The 23,592-nt window shown below is 35.9% G+C and overlaps 1 protein-coding gene across 2 annotated transcripts in view; it reads right to left on the reverse strand.

Moving 5' to 3' along the window:
• Positions 1-23,592, reverse strand: part of LOC135081102 (protein kinase C and casein kinase substrate in neurons protein 1) — a 166,830-nt gene that overhangs the window by 138,766 nt on the left and 4,472 nt on the right. For both annotated transcript variants that reach the window (XM_063975840.1, XM_063975839.1), the window contains exon 2: positions 2,228-2,303. The gene's annotated coding sequence lies outside the window, so the exon portion shown is untranslated. The remainder of the gene's footprint in view (positions 1-2,227; positions 2,304-23,592) is intronic.

Below are 23,592 nucleotides of genomic sequence, written 5' to 3' on the forward strand. Positions count from 1 at the left end.
TTGCAAGCGCCATGGTCACGGAGTAACTGAAGAAATTAAAACCAGACATCGTTCAGATGTGCGTTCAAAAGACCTGAGATTTAAAAAATCCCACGTTTTGTTTAAACAGTAAGCGAAAAAAAGTGACTTGAGAATGAAATACAAAATGATAAGGTATGGTAAATGATAAGTCTTTATCAATGAAGAAGCAGAAGTTCAATTTCATGTGTCCTCCATCTAGGCTAGTTTCCATCGTCACTCAAAGTTTGGCTGCGGTCTCAAATTTGGGCTTAATTGAGGTATTTTTTGGGTGAGAGGCATAAGAACTAATACCGTTTTATATCAAAAATTCATACTTAGAGGTAATCAACCAGGTACAAAGTATTTCCTTGTATGTTAGTCTGCCACTCTTTAGTAAGTCCCGAAATCCCCGCTTCGGCTCCCCTACTAACCATTGTAACCATTGTACACAGATAATATCTTACATGCAGCTTTTCATGTTACTACGTCACATTTTCAAAATCCGCGCGGAAAATCGCTCGTAGCGGAAGAGCGCACTTTGAGCTTAAATATTTCAGTCATTTTTAAAGATATCAAAAAAGTAAAAATACAGTATTCATTCTATTTTTTTGTAGTTTTTTTTGGCATCTTCAACAAAAATTGTGCGCCATGTCCATTGGGACAGAGGATATTTTAGGGTAAAACGCAAATGGAATTACTGGAGTATCCTCCCTTTGTAGGTTAGCTAGGATAACGGGAATACAGGATGTTTTCTTCACATTATGCGTGAATGTTGTAGAAATATTTATCGCTCATAAATAATATTCTGTGAATTAGTATTGAAATGCTTCAAAAGCATCTTAGAATCTTTTGGAAAGCTGAAATACCTTATAGGTATTTAAATCACTGAAATCCCAACCCAATCATTTAGTTTTCGTAGAATTTGTGTGCCTCTTGAATAAATGTTCCATGCTTAATGTGTAAAATACGGTAAATGAGTCTCTATCTAAATTTACTTCAAGCTATGTCAAATTTTAGCTACATAGTGTTAAGTGACAAGTGTTACTATGTACACTTATGTACTTGTACAGGCGAGACGGCATATCAAGCTGTATTTAGTGGCATCTTATGCTGTCACAATAGGGTTGATTTTGCGACGAAAATGTATGATCATGTGCTGTGGCTGTACAAGTAATGTCGGGCGAACATGTACACAAATCGCGTAGTAGTTCGACGACCTTTAAACGCCTTATTCTAACAACACCAGCAGGCTTATAAGCAAAAAGTAATACAACAAATTGGTCTTCAAATTGGTGAATTATGCATGAATCCAATTTTAACATCCTGTTTCGTTGAATTAAAAAATTACACCTAAGGTCATGGATACGTCATAAAATTCTATAAGCACAAGGTTATGGTTATGTTATGATGATAGACGAGGTCCGAAATCCATCGACTGCGACCGAAAGTCCTGGTGATCCTGATCTGCAGCATTCACTCAAAAGAAGTTAGCAATAGCTTCCAATGACTACGGTTTTTTTATCCCGATAACCCCTCGTATAAGCTAAATATGCTTATTGTTACGAGTGGATTTACCACATTAGTCCAGTAACGGAGGGGTTCTAACCAGCATTCCTCGGATCTCGAGTCGGCCAGTGCGATCCTTCATCGTTCGGCCATTGCCGCTTTTTTTTTCGTTTAGCTTCGTCGTGTTTTCGTTATTTTGAGACTTCGCTCAGGTCAAGGTCATCGTCATCGTCGAGTTCCGAATGAGAGTCGCGTGAATCACATAATACACCACTCGCCTGTTTATATTTAAAAATAACACACTCTGAGACTTGTGACGACGTCAACGAGTTAGTCTTATAAATATGGATCCGATTCAGAAGTGGTTGAGATATGAATCGCATCATAACTACTACGCAAACGCCCGAAATATTTCACAAATTCTGGAAGCATCACAAAGTAATAAAGAGGGAAACACGCTCAATGAATGAATTAACACATTTGCCTGAACAAAGAAAGAATATTTCTCATTGAATGAATTTCAATTTGAGTCTTTTCAGAATACAGGGTTTACAGCTGAAGATTTAGCGTTGGTAAATAATTGATACCTTTTCTGTTTGAATGCGAATTTAATTGAAAACGAGCACGTTTCAATGGGACCGTAAAGGTTGTCAGATTCTAGTCCGATTGGAGAAGAATAAACATTTACATATGTTTTGAGTGATAACATGTATGTACTTACAAGTAAGTGGTTCGACCAGCGTGGCGACCCTCGTGCTACAATAACTGGCTCACTCTCATCGATACACTGCACTGATCTGTGGACAAAGGAGAAGCAACTTTAGGATGTTTGATATTTAAGTCGTTTAAAATAGAGCTTTATTCCTGAAGTTACAAAGAACATAGAACAGTCGTCTAAAATCTAATGGCTTTTCTACGCGATCGGCGATGAGAGATTTTACCAAAGATGGTAAAAAAGGGTCGCTAGTCAAAATAAAATTCATGATCCCATTAAAATCCAACTAAACACGACAACAATTTACCAGCATTTCACAGAAAATAACCAAAAAATTGACACTACAACGTTGTTATGATGGAACTGGGACTCATTTTTAAGTTCAGTCACTCACTAGGTATACTAAAATAGATTAACTGACCAAAATTTCTTGTAAAACATCCAGTAATAAACACAGATGACAGGTTGTCATTCCCGGCCAGTCCAATTTGGGGTTACTCCCCGCGGTGACGAATGAAAAAACCGTCAGTCGCAGGGTTGTCCGTCTACGGTTACATAACAGCTTCCTACCGACCGGGCAGGCCTTGCCGGATCTGCACAATGGACGTCCTTGGGCGACCCTCGTCTCAGCCGCCATTCATAATACCTACCACCTCTCCGCTCCCCTTGCTCAAAGAATTTGCAACTTTATGATTGCTGATACAAAGAATATTTTACCACAGCTAATGGCATTTGCGTCGTTTGTCCAGGAGAACATAGTATAATGATTACGGAAAAAAGCAACCACTTCGTTTTTAAAACTCAGCTCCGCATTGTGCATAGGAGCTGTGTTTTGGGCGGTTTTGCTGCAATTTCGCGTAGAAAGTGGAAATTTACGCTTTCGCTCTCTAGGCCATAAAGTTTAACGTTATTAGCTAGACATCAGTTAATTACGTAAGATATGTGTCGAAACTAATAATGGCTAATGCAGACTCAATGGTGCGTTGATTCTCTAATTAAACTAACGCTAACTAATGGTGTTAAACCATGAATTCAAACATATTTGCTTGATGTTGTTGGATTAGTTGGATTTTGTGTGATTAAATAATTAATTGGATGATGTTCCGGGTAGTTTAGTTACCCAATAACTTGTAACTTCCGATGTCCATAACTACCAAGACTTGTATCAAGTTTTATGGCACGTATATTCCTATGCTTTCTTAGCGAATCTATACTGATGGTTCAATCACATAAACATACTACATCTCTTCACGAGGGTTATTTCATGACGGGACTATTCCCACTCTCATTCCGCTGCTGAAGCAAAGATATTTGGCATAACTTCCCAGCAAGGTGTGCACAAACCGCCAAACTATTGGCATAGCTAACAAAATTACTAGTCGAAGGCTACCAGTAGCCATAGCGACGGAACGCGAACAGACTTCTGTAATCCGCCGTTGACCGCAATCCCATAATTGTATTATGCGTCGGAGCATTGAAGCACGGAGGTGTCCCTCGCACAGTTCAGCGCAGAACAGCACTGACACTTGACAACCAAGCGCCAACTGCCAAGGGCGGCCTGTTTCCAAGAAGCTAGGTCTTAAGCTAGGTATTTGCTTTGACAAAAGAATAAATTACAAACGTAAAAAAATGCTACCAAAATTTACCAGCAATGTAGGTATTCCCCATGCTAGAGGCTATCATGTATTTTACATTGAATGACCATTGATTGAAGTTAGTCACATATCTGGTGTCCGAGTTTTTGAGTAGCTCTATGCGTCTGCTATTGCTCAACAGGACCAAAGCTGATGGCTCAACACGCTCTTCGTTTTCGTACAGTCAAGTTGACTCACGCCAGCAATATTATACCTCTAACTTACTTTTGTTATATCACAATCACTTTTCAATTCGCATGTGACGTTATAGTTAATGATCTGGCTTTTGCACATTTTGGGATGTGTTCCATTATAGGCATTGTTTCTATAGGAAACGGAGTTGAAAATTGCTCACAGTCACAGTTGATAATGAGCTCGGAAGAGAAATAAGACAATAATGGGCTTCTTTCAACGTCGCGCACGCCATTCATCACATAGGTAGCTGGGGTTTTGGAAAACGCATTATTTTAATTTAATGTTCTCAATAAAGTTACAAGGTTTTCCATTTTGCGACGACTCCAAAATAAAAACAATTCTTGTTCTTTCAAGTCTTGTTTCTGAATAGGCACTCAAAGCTAGATTCAAATGCATAGCTTATGAATTACAATCAAGTTCAGTTTCTTTCATAATAGTCCTCAGACCAACTTAAGTGTTCAATCAAGCTCACTTGTCTAAGAGACCACTGTTATAATAACAACATGCTAAAAATAAACTAACAACAAGTCAATGTAACGTTCTAAATAAACAAACTATGTCTAAAATTCTTTGGCCACTACTATACTGTCTAAGCTCGTGGAATTTTAAGCGGTAACAATTGATTTTTATTGTCTCGATTCACTAGTACTTGAAACCTTCTAAACATTATTAAAAATAAGCCCCAGGTCGTTCATAGCAATAGTTTTAAGAGGAATAAAGATAGTAATTTGCACAATTTTCTCAGATCACATACCATTACAAGAAGGCTAGTCATCATAGTAAATGTAACGCATTAAAATAAATACAAAGCTACGCATTTCTAGGGAAATGCGCGTACGCAGCTATGCCGAGTGCGAAGAGAGTCAATTACAAGTAATCACATGTATCATTTGGACGCAATTTTCTCGCGACCAAGTTTCTATGTTGTTCCAAATGTAATAAAACAAAAATGATGCAGTCACGCGATTTTCAAATCGTTATGCCAAGCTCTGGTGGCGAATGGGTTTTTTAACATCTGCATCGTTTTATTTTTGTCTTCATTATATGAATAAACCGGCCAAGTGCGAGTCGGACTCGCGCACCGAGGGTTCCGTACAAACCTGCAAGGTTTACAAAGTTCGTTCATTACGACAATCGAGTCATAACTATGTTTTTTTTTTCACGGGTTAAAGGCAATTAGATCTAAGTATTTGATATGAATTTCAACTTGATAGCTCTACGCGTTCATGAGGAAAAAAGTAATAAGTTTATATTTATTAAAAAATATATATTTTGTAATGTAACTAAAAATTTAAGGTTTTCGGAATTTTTCCTTTATATGTGCTATAAAACGTTGCTTCATGCCAAATTTCAAGATTCTAGGTCGACTGGAAGTACCCTTTAGGTTTTGATTCCCTTGCGAGTACTTGCGAGTTTCAAAATATGCAGCTTAAATTGCTGTTTCTTTTGATTGCGTTAACATAGAAGTTTGATTTTGTTACAGCTTAAAGGTATTATAGACCTGAGTATTTGGTATGAATTTCAATTTAATACCTCTACGCGTTTATGAGGAAATGGGTAGTAAGTTTAAAATTATTAAAAAAAAATATATTATGTGATGTAACTAAAAATTTATGGTTTTCGTAATTTTTCCTTTATCTATGCTATAAGACGTTGCTTCGTACCAAATTTCAAGATTCTGAGTTCACGGGAAGCACCCTGTAGGTTTTGATTCCCTTGCAAGTGTCGAAAATTTGCGGCATAAACGGCTGTATCTTTTGATTACGTTGGCTTAGAAGTTTGATTTTTTCACAGCTTCAAGGGACAGTAGACCTGAGTAATTGATATAAATTTCAGCTTCATACCTCCACGCGTTCCTGAGAAAAAGGGTCTTGACAGACGGACGGACGGACAACAAAGTGATCCTATAAGGGTTCCGTTTTTTCCTTTTGAGGTACGGAACCCTAAAAATGAGAGATATAATGCACCTGTTTTCTTGAATGACTGTCATAGTAAACAATGAAATTCTGAGTAAAAAAAAAGCAATAAAATAAAACTGATCATGGATAAAGTTATGTGAGTTACAAAAAAATATTGAACAGATTGATGCGGCAGGTACAAAAGACACTTAACTTCAGTGATATTCTATTTATTGCGAAGATAATTTACAACCATGTGCACACACTTGAATGGTAGGAAAAAGAGACCATAGAGATGGGCCAATAGAGCATACAAGGCTTCTGGGTTGCCAGATATCGTTATTACATTTTTACCAATATATAATTGCCTAGTAAGATTAAGCATTAAATAGTTCTCGTGGGCATAAATAACAGTAACATAATAACAGTTATTTTATCACTGACATTGAATTAAACCGAAGGCAGCCCATTTATTGAAACAATTGTGAATGTTTACGTAACTCGTACGTAACACATGTTAACTAGACCGCGATCAAAAGTTCATATTCGCAGCCGACGAGTTACGTAAGGGTCGGACCTTGTAACCTCATGACCGGGAATTGCACAAGGCATCGCTTACCTATGGCTGGGTCTACTGGCGAATATGGCGGTCGTACTATCACCAATCTTTTTTCGACAAGGAAAAACGTCGGTGCCTTTCGGGGATTTTGCCATGCCCATTACTGGCAGATAGGATCCTTAATTATAATCAATGTCTTATAAAGATTTAATATTTTTTTAATACCTTTTCAGATTTTATAGGTTTATTACAGCCATTTGTCTTCTGCTTTGCAAAAAGGTTCGGTCATGTCGGTTATCCTTCTGGACTATTCAACTTTAATTGATTAGGCTTCCTTGGAGGCCGGTGGTGGAAATGAGGGGTGGTAGGGTAAAAGATAGATAATCATACTTCTGCTTAGCTTCAAGGAATAATATTCAAGTTTACATCGTTGTTGAGCCTGTTTAAAGCTCCTGTTATAGCCCGCTTGATAGAAGAAACTGTGTAGCAACAAGACAATTTATTACGAGCCTCATATCAATAACCATTCCTGCATCCAGTTCAAACGTTTCAACGCCCCAACGAGAGCATTATGAATGGGATATAAATAGAGTTATTACAGTTAGCAAACCGAAGCTTGCGAAACTCAAGACTAGAAAGCTTCCACCTAAATCAATAGGTATAATTAATGGTGGTACGAAACGTCTGAAACGTCGCGTGCGCCGGAGCATTGACTCGGGTCGCGGCGATTACGGTGAAAAAACGCACTTGCTGCGGTCGCCATTCATCATACAGCCACCGCTGAACAGATACGCCAACGCATTGTGATTGTGACACACGTATTCATAACAGACTTAATTGCTACTGAAGAGCAACGTCAAAGATGTTGTGCCCCAGTTTTTACTTTTTTCTTTTGTTTTAACAATTACTGACCTTGAGCTTATGGAGATTAGATATCTATTCAAACCATAACAGCTGTTGGCGTTGGTGCCAATATTGCCAACATCATCCAGTTAGTAAAGTTAGATTTCAATTTTGGACCAATACAAAGCACTGAAATGGAATTGGAAATGAAAATCGAAATAACTTAAAAAAAATAAGTTTAATGGAACAGCTGTGTGATTAGGATTAAAATATCTTTAATCAGTCGACTCCGTAACACGATTACATGAGTGTGCTATCACGATCTTTCACTCATGCCAACATACTAGGAGGCTAGCTCTACGCTTAGTCGAGTCAACCATTATTCTTCTCACTGAAATATACGTAGTCTTTACTGTAGAATGTAGATGTACTGGCTGACCATTTCCAGCTACGGTTAAGAGCAAATTAGTGGTTGGACTCTCGCACGGGTGTTTAGAGACAATTTCGAAACGGGCGAAGCGATGGCTGATTTACTACTAGAATTCCTATTTGCAATAGCACGACATGGTTAATAATAATTTTTCAGCGCCCTTTATATTTGTTTTGTGATGTCGCAATCTGTTGCATTCACTAAACGTTTCTTTGAATGAAGTCGGTTAAAAATTTAAATTACTTTCACTCCGTGATACCTCTTAAATCAAAAGTCGAATACTGGCATTCGCTCTTACTGTGTTCAACACATCAGTAAATCAATAAGCAATTTGGTTACAAAATAGCACATCACATCTGCATGTGCAGTCGCTGTAAATTTTAATATTTAAAACAGACAGCACGGCACGGGCTGATTAAACGTAATTAACAGACAACTTGATAACTGCTGACATAAAGTCTCACAGATGCTGCAAATATTACATAACTGTTTACTTCTCCGCGAATTAACCGGCACACAGCACATGTAAAGGCATGTTTATTAATTTAACCTTCAGTTAGTCGCGCTAAAATAGGAGGGTCTTTTAGGCCCGATCATAACTAATATTTACGTAATATATGATTCAATTTTTATTTTAGTGTATTCATACAGAATGATGATTTTGAAATTATGCAGACATAAATATTATTTGTAACCTCTGAATTTCATTTTTTGCTTATAAAAATGATAGTGCGAGTGTCTACTCATCATTTTTATAATCCTTCGTTTCTTCTTCCGATTTGATCATTCTATTTTAAATGACAAACTTCGTCAAGGCTCCAGTAATCCCTTACTAGTTAATAGGTTAACAAAACTCGATGTCTATTTAATTTTTAAGTTGTAGGTACAGTTAACGTATCAAACACAGGTATTCTGACCTCGGAACTAGAGATGAAACGGATAGTTGTTTGGCCGGATACCGGATATCCGGCCAGCTGCTAGGCCGGATAGCCGGATAGTTGGCCCATTGTCTCGTTGCATGTCGTGACAAGTTTAGCGCCGCACAGGTGCTTCGAACGCGATCAGTGGGTCTATTAGTAGACTAGACTAGTCACACTTTTCGAAAATCGAATCCGTCCGAATATAATGTCAGATTTTGCCACTTGTTTAGGTTACCCCTAACCTAAACAAGTGACAGATCAATTCGGGTGATTTCGGTTGCTATCGTGAGTGTGTGATTGAATAACGAAAATTAAATTAGTTTACTTGCTGCGTAATCTGACTTAACTGACATGTGCATCTTGTCATCAGACCATCAGTGAAAAAAAGATCGCCTTTTTTATTTGGCAATATTTCGACATTAACAGATATATTTACTATTTATGTATTCGTCATTAGAAAGAATAGCCCAGAAAAAGTAGTTTTGAAAGGCCTTAATATGGCTTTTTTGTAACTTTTTGGACTTTAAATAAAACTGTCATTATTATTGATATTGGGACAATATTATTTGATCCTCTAAAAACTAATTGATCTTTTTTGTATGTGCACTTTTAAAAATAAATGATGTTTTTTATTATATTTTATCTTTATATTAATTATTGGGTCTATATTAGTTGATCTACGGATAAATTATGAATGATCTTCATTAAAGGTAACATAATATTTATGATTAACATACTCTTTTAATATTTGGTAAACAAAAATAATATTTGATCCTCTTTTTTAGTTATTGATCTTTAATTTTGTTAATTTGATGATTTTTATATCAAGTTTGCCTTTTAATATCGATCACCTAATAAATACATTTCGATCTATGTATAACTTAACTTTAAAATATATTTGATCTAACAAAAAATATTATTGGTTAATATTTTTAATTAAAAAATATCTTTTAATTTACGCGGTACTTTGTGGTTGAGTGACAATCGTCCATCATTGGTTACAGAGTTGGCTTAGCGGCCAATAAGCAAGCAGAATGGTACATTGCCATGTTTGTTTAAATTACAAGCTTTGCTTAGTTTGGGACTAGAGGCGCTATGTAAAATAATTTCTTACTTCTGACATCCCTGAACCCGACATCATAATTTTTACCTCTTTATTTTTTTCAAATCGTAAGATTGATTTTCTCTTAGTATACCGATCTCGGCCGTGATCAGTGACCATAAAGTAATCTGTCAACGGGTCGATTAGACACGATAAAATCACTAAACGATATTTGTTTACTTTTAGTGCGACTTCGGGTCGTAAGGACCTGATAAGTTTTTTTTTCCAAATATTTACTGTGTTTGACGAAACAATTGCAAAACAATATTTATCTTTCGTTCTACTGAAAAGACCGAATATATCCATCCCACACCAACGCATCCAGCACCTAAGGTCAATTCGACCCGATAACGCAGTGTGAACGTGTTAAGTATGCTTTTTTAATAAAAAAAATCTTTGAACATCAAGTGCCTTTAAATAGTTACCATCCTTTGACTACAACTTAATAAAAATAAGTATCATAACATAATTATTTTGAAGATTATTTGATATAGACAAAAAATAATTTATACAAATCGAATTATTTAAAAAAGTATCACAATATTGAATATTTGGTGCTCATTTCTTTTATTTTTGAGGACCAACAAGTAACGATCAGATATAATTTTTACATCTCAATTTTTTTTTGCGTAGTTCAAAAGAGGTTAAAATATAAATCGATTTCATTTATTTTATGTCTCAAAGAAAGAGGATCAATCATTAAAATAGATGACCATTTAGATTTTTTTATTTGCCGTTTTTGCTAATTTAAAAAGATCATTTAAATACATGCCATTGATATTTACCTCAAATATTAATGTATTTCATCTTATTAATAGGAAATCGTCGTAGTTTTTTAATATCCGGTCGGATAGTAAATTTAGGCCGGATATCCGGCCTACCGGATAGTTACCGGATATCCGTTTCATCTCTACTCGGAACCAAAGGGCACAGCACAGATGGGTGTCTCGTCATGCTCAGGAATGTTGGTAAAAGGTATAAATAAAAGTGAATGGTCAGTTTGGTGAGGTCTTAATTAATTATTTCTAATAATGAACTGTGGTTTTCAATTGTTTATTTGACACCATTCCCCAATAATTCTAAAGCACTATAACTTTTTTTAAAAGACACTTCATTCTGGTCTTAAAAACTTAATTAATTTTAAATCACCTGTAAATTAAGATTTTTGGTTGCATTGTATTTGAAAAAAGTAGTTTATTTGAGTTGACGAAAAAGTGATGTATTGCCATACAAAATCTATGGGAGAATCTCGTTTTGACAGTTTTAAAAAGTACGTCAATTGATTGGTCATTCAGTACAGTAAACTTTTTTCCTGTTTCACAAAAGACTTGAAATCGAAAATTTTGGGTTTTACGAACTAGTCCAGCGGTATTTGTCAACCTCAATGCCTTTAACGTAACATGATCGCTCAAAATTAATAAAACTGTTTAATAGACTATCAAGAGTTCATCTTTCTCAAGTTTCTCGTGGTCTCGTATTAAGATTCCGCGAATAGAGACGCGTGGTTTACTTTCATCAACAAAACCATTAATTTGCCTATGTTTGCGGAATGTTTCGATTCTAAATATCTGCTCAATTTCAAATACTTTTTTTAACTTTTGTTTTTAGTGTTTTTCTTTTTGATAGTTTTTAATTATGTAACAGTCCAGTTTCAACACAATGCATGCCATGGCGGCATCTAATTAAGAGAATAGTTCTTAGCATTTTTGTTATACATAATAACTAATTTTCTTGTACATGCGTGTTTGTCTTTTTGGTTGTTCTAATAAATTAAATAAAAATAAAAGATAAACCGAGGAGAAAAGTCACAGCAGCAATTAAAAACAAGTATAAAACGTAATGACGTGATTGCGGTTTGCGTCGAAAACAAGTATCCGTTTAAGATTGTCAACTTAAAAATTACGGTTCAAATGCACTAACAAACTCAATTATTTATTATCGTAAAAGCTGTACTCAAAGGCTCATCATATCAATTCCAGAACCATAAAACGCAGCAACGACGGATGCCACAATACACATGGATAGTAACTACTATCATCCATCACTATCACTACCGTAATATTATTATAACAAACTAGGTGACCCGGCGAACTTCGTACCGCCTATGTTCGTCAGAAATAATGTAGGATTGTAATGGTGAAATAATTTTTCCAATCAGTATAGTAGTTTCGGAGCCTATTCAATACAAACAATCAAAATTTTCCTCTTTATAATATTGGTGTAGACGAAAGATAGTGAGAGATTAACATTCTTATGGCAAATGTACTAGACTGCTCAGAATGTATAGAGGCATTCACTTTAATATTGTGGTTATGTTGACAAATCAACTGATAAATGTATTCGGATTCTGTTAGAATATCTATCCTAAGCAGCGGGAAAAAGCTAGTCAGCCATAAAATTATGAATTATCAAACGCTGTTTTTTTTTTATTTTAATCTGTTATGATAAACTTTTTTTATTTGTGAAATGAAATGTTACTGAAATCAAGTAAACTTACTGTATCACGTGTACTGTGCCAACACTAACTTCTAAGCGTATCTTCGTACAAGAACTAAATAACATAACATGTTCTGGGCCGGCTGGTCCCATTAAAATACCAAAGGCCCACGCGGTCCGAGCTTTCATTGGCGATCGAAAATGGGCCCAATTCCCTTGACCTAAGGCATTATTTTCCAAAAACCGTCGGTGGGTTAGCAGACATATACCATATCGGATAGATGAACCTGCTATCGATGGAGGAAGATCTGCTATAATAAGCATGGCGTTTACTTTGATTGCCCTAGGGCAGGGTTGGAGGATCTGTGGCGGGTTTATTCATTTCGGTATACCAACATCACATAGGTACTAATCACAAAACAACTTTTCGTAAGGTAATCTTAGGATGGATAGTCCCACACACTTTAGCCAATGTAGTTTGGCCAAGAGTATTCAGCAAATATTAACATAACTAGCTGATTCAACAAACGTTGTTTATGTATGAAAAATAGTTTACGTCCTATTATCACTCAATAAACACAAAATTTTCTTCTTTTCTAAATTTTATTCTGGTTCTTGAACCAGTTAATTAATACTGTGACACGAGAATTTTTATAATGTAGGTATGTCGCTGGACAAAGGTCCGCATTGTAATAAAATACATACGTGTCGAATTGATAACCTCCTTTTATGAAGTCGAATATTATTAGGATTCATTTCAATTTGTTGGAATGCGCCATTGATTAGTTAACAACATAGTAATAGAGACAATTTGTTAACTGTCAATGTGGACATTACTTTGTGTGAATGTAGTTCGCAGGTTAAAATTTTATCAAAAGGTTATCTTTCTGTTTTTATTGAGAGGACAATACCCTAACTGTTTCGGCATGGAACTGTCGAGAAAATTTGGGAATCTTTTATACAAATCCTTAAGAAAAGATGATATTCGCCAGAACTGTAGTAATTTTATGATTTCTTCATTTCCAGAAGCTTCGTTTTCGAAAAAAGTTAAATGTGGTGGGGAATTCCGAATCATTATCATTCTTAATCAGTGGCAGTAAAAAATACTTTTTCCGATTGGAACGTACTAATTCTAATTATACTATTATAAAAAAACCTCATTAAAAACAACAAAATAAGACTGAACGACCCAGTTATTCGTATTACATTTTATAAATAAACACAATAATTGGACTGGTTTGTAAAACGTTGAGACCTCAGAAAACCTTGAGTGATAAAAGTACCGTTGAAATTCCCAAGTACGGGGCTTCTGTAGGTCGAGCGATTTGTTATGGTTATGCTGACTTGATAAAATTGCACGATATCACAACAAAAGTGTACACAGTAGAATAAGTTCATTACGATATTATGGAATAATTTGATTAATACGTATCTTTTTCTGGAGACTGTCTGAAGACAAAACAGAAAAAAAACTGAAGAGGCAAAAAATGCCAGATTGAGATAAATAATAAAAATCAGAACAGCAAAGGTATTAAAGAAACTTGGAGAAGTTGACGTAATTATGAGCTGAAAATCCATGAGACAAAATAATGGTGCAACGCCAAAAACTATGGAAGAAGGCCCTAATATTGCATTACTACTACTGTGACTCTATAATCAAATAATGATAATAATATGGCAAACACAACATAACATCTGTTCTCGTGATAGGTCATGGCCCATATTATACATTGTAAGGATGATACTGTACTATGCTGTTTTACATTGTGGTGGTCCGCAGATAAAATCACTCGATTGAATTTGCAAGCGAATTTGCCGGACTCTCCGCCATCGCTACGGCTATGTTTTGCGGCAATTAGAATGTCCACCGTAGAATGTTGGCGGACGCCATGTTTGGTGGAAATGCCAGATTAGATTCATGGTTTAACAAAAAATACCTAACGAGCTTCTTCTCAGCACTGGGCCATTTATTGTCCCGAAGCAGTGGTAGGGTTAATACTGGGACGTGTCAAAGTGCTTTATAAAAGCCTATTTGCAAAAATATGAGTTTTAATACCAAATATTTGAGTTTAAAGATGTTTATTTGCGATGCGGCTAATAAACTTTGTTGATGATGAAATAATAACAAGGACTCGTAAATCTAAAAAAACAGTTTAGCTCAGGAACAATTAAAGGAATTAATCGATACTAAACAGCGGTATCGAAATAATAAATCTCCGATTTCCTTCAATGGCATTTTAATTGATGTAATGAGTTTCCCGGTGAGTTGCTTCATGAAATCACTATTTTTTAAAGCGCTCACAATTAATTTATTCCTTCCAAAAAGAAACGCGTTGTTACCGTCAGACAAACAATGTCGAAGGCTGAATTGCGGGCGCTTCATGCAATTTGGTGAATTGATTGACCCAAATAACTTTTTAAAAAATCCCAGAGAAAATTTTCATTTTAATTGCCGTCAGATATTTCATCAGAACACTTAAATTTAAGTTAACCGGAACCGGCGTATCTACTTATACTTGTCTCTTCATAGAATCCATGAAAAATCAATAGAACAAAAACACCCACGTGAAAATGTAAAACACTACATTGGCAGAAAACCTTTAAAGAGATTTGATTGCCACCTACGGGACTGTTCCCACTGCTGCAACTCCTGTGTAGCCAGGATCTACAGCTCGACCGTCAATAAAAACCCAAACAGTGAAGGTCCAATTTCTCCCGGGGGAAAGTTAAACTGTCATTGGACCCGCAACGAAACAGAAGGACATAAGAGTTCCAAGTTAAGGTTCAACTTCCCTCCGTTGCAAAGTTGCTACCTAAATAAAAAAGGAAACAAATATTTTCTCGATATTCCAAAATAAACAATCGGATGGAAAAAGTGATGAATACCAGTTATTCCCGCACAATGCGTCATTACCGCCGAGGGCCGGCGCGTGCGCATCAATTTCTAAAACTTCCGGAAGCTTGCAACAGCGGCGGTGGAGCGTGCTTCCACAATCGTTCAGTTTGTTTAGAACTATTGCAAAACCTAGCAAGGCTCGTGAATAGCGCCTTTTGGTTTCCTATACTTTGAAATTAACATAATGATCTAGATCCAGGGTCTAATTGTTTAAGCAACGTCTATCGCAATACTTCATTTAATCGATATGACTCTGTGGACTTCCATCAATAGATCATGATCCTCGTCATTTGTCAGTGATTTCAACAGTTTACCTTCGTATACTAAGTCTTCATGTACATACATACATTCATCATTTCATCCCTAATGTTTTTGCTTGCCCGGTAGAAACCGTCTAAAAGAAGGCCAAGGCAAAAGTCCATGAACCATTTGACAAACTGGTAACATTGGAGCCGTTAGCAACCATAGAACACGGATACATTTACAGTGATTCAGGTGTTTTCACGTGAGTCATTAAGTGAAACTGGAATCTCAAATATGCCAGTGGCGAAATCTGGCATAACTCATTCGCACACTAAAGTAATTTTCAGAAATACTAATATGGGTACAGTAGGATCAGTCAAAGACCAGTGCAGTGGAGGACATGAGTTCTTTTTCTTCAAGGTAGGTTTACAAATTGACTGAGCTGGTTTGTTGAGGCTACATGTATCGCATACCCCTGGACATAACCAATTAATTTTCTTATCTCCATACTTCCAAGACTATCTGAAATGACAGTAATGTATTTAATTGAACTAGCGCTGGCGACTATTTGGATAGTATCCGGGTCATAGACAAGGTCTCAGGAGCCAAAGATAAACTGGTAGCTACACTCTTGTTAACTTCAGGTATACCATAGTTAATTAAAAGGGCGCTAACTGATCTTGATGCCATTGAAAACAACAATGGCATTTTCAATAAAGATTCAAATCACAATTCTTGTAAGCCAGTTAACATAGTGACCTTAGAAATTAAATTAACATACCAAAGATATCGCTACTGTTGGTTTTAGGGCGTAGTTGAATTGACGGACAAGTTTATGTTTACTAACTTTCGCTGTGATACCTGATGTTCGGTCATGGAAAATATGGAAATACGATATAGCGCGTCCATAGAAATTATCTCCATAGAAAGTAAAATGTATATACATGAATTAGTCACTTGACTTTATTTAAATGATTTCTTATAGGGATTTTAATCGGATGTAGAACAAGTTCGTTAAAATGGAAATACATTAACTCAAAGTTAAACCTAACAGTTAAGGAGTTTAATCTTGCCGAAGATCTTGAACTTGTTAAGTCAAGCCCCGTTAAAGCATGCAAAAACTGTGACTGATGTCCAAAGCCAGAGCTGTGGTCGTTGACACCACATTTTGTTTTTGATTAATGAGTTGTTCAGATAATTAGCGCGCGGTCATACACACGCGGTACGCGAACTTCACGTAACAAACGCGTGACAGTCGTGCTGTTGATAATTTCATACTATACAGCAGGCAGCGGCATTTTTATAATGTGAAGGCAGTAACAGCTGCTGCCGCGCTGCTGTTGCGCTTCTAACGCCCTAATGGTAAAGTGGTCTTAGGATTGAGACCAAAAAACCAAACGTATTCAAGTGTTTTAATATAATTATGATTACATATTCTGTGAATATTGTTATTGTGTACGCTGATTACGTTTAGGTATTTTATTTTTAGACTTCGCGTTGGTTTCGCGTGACATAGACACATTTTTTATTAATATTTTCAATACATAATGCCATTTTTGGTGTTGGTTGATGGTTCTGCTGCATTGGATTTCAACATTTTCAACTATATCTTTCCAAGATTATAAAATCCGCATTGTAACCAGGTATTATCTCGCTAGTCTTCAGTTCTGCTGCTATAAACTTTGCTTATTTATGAGCGTAACCTCAGTACCACTAAACCAACTACCAATAAAAACGAATTTTGCAATGCATCAGTGTCGATTTCTAACCATGGTGGTGACGTGATACCCATGACGGAGTGCAGTGAGTGAGAAAGTGACAGTTAATATGCTGTCACTGTAGCGGAACTGCGCCGGAGAATTTTGATTGCTAATTGTGAATTACTCTGCGTTTACTTGCGGTTGAGGGAGAAATTTTCACTCATTCCACACACAGTGAGATGTGACTTTGATATTTTTAATTAAATGGGCATGGTGATATTTAATTAAAGTATGAATTACACATGAATTCACATGATGCAGCAAGTAGTCTGGCAGTAATTTTGAGAAAAAAAATACCAGTTAGTAGTTTCCAGGAAAGTACAACTACTTATCTACATATCACATTATTGTCTCTTTACGATTTGCTGACTTCAAAGATAGTCTACTATGTAGGTACATTAAAATTTAAATAACACAAGAATAGGTAAAATATAATAAGAATAATAATTTTGCCTATTCGTACTGAAGACTCGTAAAAATAATATGATTTTATCGATACGTTGACTGAAGAAGCATCTCAAATATTTTATTTTCTCACATAACATTTGGTTTGGTATGTTCTAATGAATTCGAGTCTTCGGAATACTTGTTAAATAATGATTTGTGGGTAGAGAGAGAAATCGCCAGTATTTACATATTTGATTAGCATCAAACCGGTTCTCACCAATCCATCATCGTTTTTGTGAATGCTTAAAGATCGATATTTATGAATAATAAATCAAGCATTTCTATTCTAGCAAATTCAATTCCTTTTTTGGGTGAATATTCGAAGTACAGTTAGGATTGTTTAAGGAGATTAAAATAAAACGTTAAGTGTCAAGTTTAAGGTTATACTGGGACGTATAAAAGCGTTATAAAAGCCCATTTACAGAAAATATATTATTTTAACCCCTTATACGGTACATAGTGGGAATATAATTCCCACCATATTTTGAGCTTTATTCCCTTGTCTTAAGGTCCAAAATGTATGGGCAGGGCACATAGTACTGACGGCCGATGGGGCAGAAAGGTTCTGGAATGGAGGCCGCGTACCGGAAAACGCAGCGTGGGACGTCCACCTACAAGGTGGACCGACGACATCGTAAAGGTAGCAGGGAAGCGCTGGACGCAGACCGCTGCCAATCGATCAACATGGAAAGCATTGGGGGAGGCCTATGTTCAGCAGTGGACGTCCTATGGCTGAAATGATGATGAATGATGAAGGTCCAAAAACAATGAAAAATTTATGACTTGTTAAGCCCGTTAAATGCTTGATAGCTTTTTGGGCGTAATAGGTAGATGTGCAGTCGACTGTACCTTCCCAAATATGAAGCAAGTGGGGAAGTCCATAATTTCCTCTCGGCAGAGCGAAATAAAGACTTTCGCGGCAATTAACCGTCAGTCAGACAAGCGGATTTAATCGCTTTGTTCTGTATGAATCACTAATTGAATATTTGAGCGATAATGAACAACAATTATTATGGTTGTGAATGTTGTGATAAGTACAGTCACTGTCGAAACTGTTGCCTTTAAATGCAATTAGGAACTTAAAACGCCGAACAAAATATTATTTAATTTTTATATAATAGGCAGGTATTTACACAATCCAGTCTTGGATGGTACAGTCTATTCTATACTAACAATATTTGTCATTAAAAACCCAGGTTATTTAATAGCATTATACAGAAATCATTAAGCCCACTTTATACCATTATAAACTGTTTATACAACAATAACATAATTTATTATTACTAGTTAATTAATAACCTTCATTGAATAAATTGTGCCCGAGTGTTCGCGAATCACATTGCCCAACCAAACTGGACGATTAAGTCAGTATAAGAACATGTACCGCCGCCATTATCGGCAAAGTATATCATTTGGTACAAGTTTATTTGAGAGAATTGCATTAGTCAATAATATAAGCACTTATTGAGCTAGACATGACATAATAATGCTTAGGACGAACGACATCCACGCATTTTTTGTGCTTGTTTTCTGTACTTGACAAGTCACTGTAGAAGTCAGCGTCAAAAAGTTCGTGCTATCCAAAGTTGCCAAAAAGTTCGCAACACGTCTTAATTGTACTATTTTGGAATAAGACCGTTGTGTTGTCAACTTTTAGCAGCTTTGGGTGTGACGAACTATTTGACGCTGACTGTACAGCAAAGTTACAGACGACACAGCACATCATTGGTAAACACTGCATGATCATCATGCATCCTATATGGTGGTAATAGAGACTATTTCTCAATAAAAAATTGTCTGAGGTGATGTTAACTGTACCTTATCAGTCTCATGTAAGGTAGAACATGTCACTACGATTAGTTATCACGTGATCGGTATTATGTCTGTCTGATCATATTACTTTTTGTAGCGTATTATGTAGCTGTAGCTATGTACAAACATTTTAACAAGGTCATGAAAAGGGTAGGTATTTATGTGTAACAGACTATCCTTTACACGTCAACTTTCTATCGTAAGTACAAAGTATATTACAATGTTGTCGTGGTAAAGCAAACAACTAAAAGCAGATATTCTAATCTTCTTTTAATTACTAATTCAACCATCAATAGCCGTGATTAGGCCCCGTATTCGAAAACATTTTATCGGATACTATAATTACAGTTTCCATTATAATTTACTTCCAATAAATACCTTTATAGGCGCCCAATTATAACCAGTATAAAATGTAAAGGGCAAATTCTATAACAACAATGTTTTATAGCAAGTGTTACACTTAGGCAGGGTTGCACCATCTTGCTTTTACTTTGACAAACGTCAAAAATCTGTCAAACTCCATAGAAAAAATATCGGTCATCGTTATAGTTACGGTCAAAGTTAGGTGGTGCAACTCAGCCTTAGGCTATCTAAATTCCGTAGCAACCTGCAGTGTCACGAGATTCGCGTTCGCGACACAATTCGCGGACCTCTGTGTTGGGCACAACACAATAGGCAGTATTAGGCAGGTTAGGTTAGTGACTGGCGAACGGCCTTGCCTTTGCCTGTTATCCAATCCCTAAGGTATACGATGTGTTACGAAGGATCGCGGACGCGGGTAAGAGAGATTTTCTCTAGCGATAACTTGCCAAGTTTAGAGAAATGAAAAATTGCAATATTTTCATCTCATTTCAAAGTTCTAAAGTGATAAAACTAACAGCAGCTGTTGTACCTTTATTTTATTTACTCTTGATTTCCTTACTATCTTACGCAGTAACTCTCCGATTTCAGGAATAAAAATCGCTACTTTCGTTTATTCATTACGTTCGTATCAGGTTACGGTCGGGTATACAAATCACAAAAGCGTGTTCCTGAATTACCGGAGCATACCACTGTCGCAATTAATCAATCAAAAGATATTAAAACTTTATTTTAAGCCAATATCAAGTCCGCTATCTCTGTCGCTCTCGTTTATTTCTTAGTTTAGGCTGTAACCCCATTAATGCCTTAATCTGAGCGAAATTAACGTGAAGCCAGCCCTTCTAACGGCATATTCGGGGCAGGATAGACTGCTATAATTTGTTACAGCCGAAGAAAAATGGGGGTGATGTTTGTTCGAGGGCGAAGAGGGGCAAAATGTTTTTCCACGACAACATGAGAATGAGTAATGGAGTGTAAAGATTATTCCAGAGGTTTTGGAAGTTCAGTTGTTTCCTGCCGATGTGTGAGCCATTGATTTTTTATTTAACAGATTTATTGAGAAACTTGGGAGAAATGTTATTGTCAAAGTGCCGGATTAACCCATAAGCAAATTAAGCTATTGCTTAGGTCATCCATCACGTCTTTGGGGTACAAAAAAGAACCCCAACTAGTATATAAAAACTAATTTCTGCGAATTTATTTAAGACCCGTAAAAATATAAAGGCAAGGCACGCACACGTGTGTAGACAGTGGATTGCGTAAGGCATCAAGGATTTTTATCCAGCACTATCAATCAGACCAAAGAGAGCTTTATCGTTTGTTAAAACGTCTTTAAAGGTATCGTAACAATAGCATAATACCTTAATGACTAAATAGATATAAGTTACAGGTAATATAAGTAATTCCAAACAGGTTTTAACCACTCAAGTAAAACCGAAAGTGCCTAACGGTTGTCACGATCGGCACCCAGCGTTTAGAGTCAAAAGGTTTGGAAAATGGCTCCATTTAACCACGGTATAGAAAACTGTCGCTAACAAATGTAGCGGTAAATAATTATGTTATAGGTCTACATTTATTTTGTGAACCGCCAAAGCTACTTCCAAGGTAGGGTCGTAAAGTACGCCTTCTTGGAATGATGTTTTTATTTAAAAATTGTGAGAACTTCTTACCTGGAAATGAAACTAACTCCACCGTAAGTTGTACCTATTACACACTTGTTTCTGACTTCGAGCTCTGAGTTTATAGTTTCTTATTCAAGGAGTGACAAGTGCGACCCATCTTCCTGGGATATTAGTTTGTTGACAAGTTTCTAGTTGAACTAGGTACCTACTTACTAAGTTTTGAAGTAACTGGCGAGGGCTGTAATGTCATAAACATGATAGGATGTCTTCTGCAGAGAATCACATTGCGAGTTTGCCCATAACTTACTTTACTTAGGTAGGTACTACGAATACGTTACCTAAGGGTGGATTCGACTAAACAGGAGAAAATATTAATCTCAGAATAAGTCGTCAGTTTTGACATATTGTACCTATTTCCCATACTGAAACTGTCAATATGCCAGTTATACCAGGAGTTATTCTCGGATAGTTTGGTCGAATCGGGCCTAAAGAATTTAGCCGTAGTTATTCCAGTTATTGTCGGACTTGAAACGAGTTTGAGTGGCATATATACAATAATTTCGTAACACAACTAAAGCTGATTGTGTGCATATTTGCCGAGCAACAATAAAAATGTGCTTAGTAATTGATTTGACTGTTAAAATTTTTGCACATTCATTAATTTGTGTGCTCCAGTTAATAAATACGAATGTGAGCAGTTGAACGGAAACATCGCAATTTTGCGACCGTTAGAGTCGGAATTGGACGCTTTGTATTTGCCGACTTTTTTTAAGACGTCAAATAGGTGTGTTAGTTTTAATTGCCATTGAATTGCGATGCGATGATTGGAGTGGTAGTAGTTTTTTTTATTTGCGAGTGAAATCGGTGGCTTGCTTTTGATTCTAGTTAAATTCGTAGTTAACTTGTACAAATAGCTAATGCAAAAGATTAAGGCCCAGTTTTTTTAAAAATAAATACATACACTTTGCTTTATTACTGGTGTTCTAGCATAAATAGTAAGGTAATAGAGTAGTGTAGTTAGTGTTTATGCTAGTTAAAAAAAGTTGTGTGGCATAAAATCAGTACGGAACATCCAGTATGGAAAGCTGCCAAAGAGGTTATTTTGTTGAAGAGTATTTAGAATTAGGTCAATCACACTTGAGGTTTTGGGATAATTGGTACATTTTTAGTAGTTGCTCAACTTTTAGAGGGAACTTCTGAGAATAATAAATTTATAAAAGGAATAAATGAAACATCTCCTGAAAATCTACAAGAAATTGACATTTCAAAATATGTAGATACCTAATTGATTAGAATTTAGCCACATTACCTACTACAGGGTCATTCCATGACAAATGTTACCGAGGGTGAAAAACTAAATATGTTCTTTTCGCATTAAATCTGATGAATTTTGAAAGTATACATTCCAAATTATAATGTGCAACAAAAAAAATCTGAAAGAAACAAGTAATTTTTAAGTTATTAGTCTTCAAAGTCTATACTTAAGTCAACTGTCTGAATGATCATTTTCTCTCTAATTATTAGTAATACGATTAAAAAAAAACTATCAATCTGTGAAACGTTTTGCCACTATATGATTCGAGGGTATTTATCATAGTATTGGTAGATAGGGTCACAGTCCCAAAAAAATTGATAATCATCAAGTTTTAAGTGTGTTTTCTTGTTACTTCGGCGATGTAACACCCGAAACAGAAAAACAGGTATTTGTTTTATTATTGTACCTTACACATGGATTAGGGTAACAATATTTGGTAAAAGTAAGGTCATGGTAGTAATGATTTCAAATACTAACTAATATCTGAGCATGATACTAATTTAGTATGTTTCTTTCTTGATTAAAAACTGTAACACCCGAAACGTTTCGGGTATTACATTTTTATTTAAATGTCGATATTGTGTGTATATTGCTTGGAGAAGTGAAAAAGTATTACTGTGAGGGTCCTTTGACCTCCCACTAGCGCTGGCATCGGAAAAGGAGTCATATTTCTCAATTTAAGACTTTTTTGAAATGTCGACTTAACACTAAAATTAAGGTATTGCTAAAAAGTGTCGATGTTTGAAATTTCCAATAAATATCGTAATTAGAAATTAAAGTAATGCTATTTCAAGCCAAAAACAATAGAAAAAGCTATATTCTGAGGAAAAATTAAACTTGAACTTTGTATATTTTTTAAAAAAAGCTGCTTCGTAATTTCAAACCAGAATTCGCTCTAT

This window comes from Ostrinia nubilalis, chromosome 19 (assembly GCF_963855985.1).
Source record: "Ostrinia nubilalis chromosome 19, ilOstNubi1.1, whole genome shotgun sequence".
NCBI lineage: Eukaryota > Metazoa > Arthropoda > Insecta > Lepidoptera > Crambidae > Ostrinia > Ostrinia nubilalis.